Here is a 483-nt window from a genome sequence, read left to right on the forward strand (position 1 = left end):
GCTCTCTATATCTCCTCCTCCAGACCCCCCCCCCAGGTCGCTGTTGTATCCCGTAATGCTGGTTTGGGGTGGGAGCACCAAAAACATACTTATATCTGCAGGGACCCCCCCAAGGGCCACACAAAAAGTGCCAAAAGGCTGCATGTGGCCCCCGGCCGGGCACCGGGACTGTGATGAGTGGAGGAACCAGTGAGAGCGTGTGGGGGCACCCAGGAGATCAATGCTCCTGCGGATGTCGGTTTCCCTGCGTTCATGTCGCGGAGCAAGGATCAGCGGAAACCGGATCGGCGCCGAAATGGGAAGACAAATCCCTTACCATGGGATATATTTCTAGGAGACACAGCTGTGGAATACGGGGCCACAAACATGGAGGAGACACATGGAGGATTCCGCAGCGGGCTTCCCATCCTGCTGTCCCCCCGGCCTTAATACGTGTAGTCACTGACCCAGAGCGAGCCCGAGGGTCCCCATGACGACGGTCAG

The sequence above is a fragment of the Nanorana parkeri genome, unplaced genomic scaffold, assembly GCF_000935625.1.
Source record: "Nanorana parkeri isolate BGI_ZX_2015 unplaced genomic scaffold, ASM93562v1 scaffold3621, whole genome shotgun sequence".
NCBI lineage: Eukaryota > Metazoa > Chordata > Amphibia > Anura > Dicroglossidae > Nanorana > Nanorana parkeri.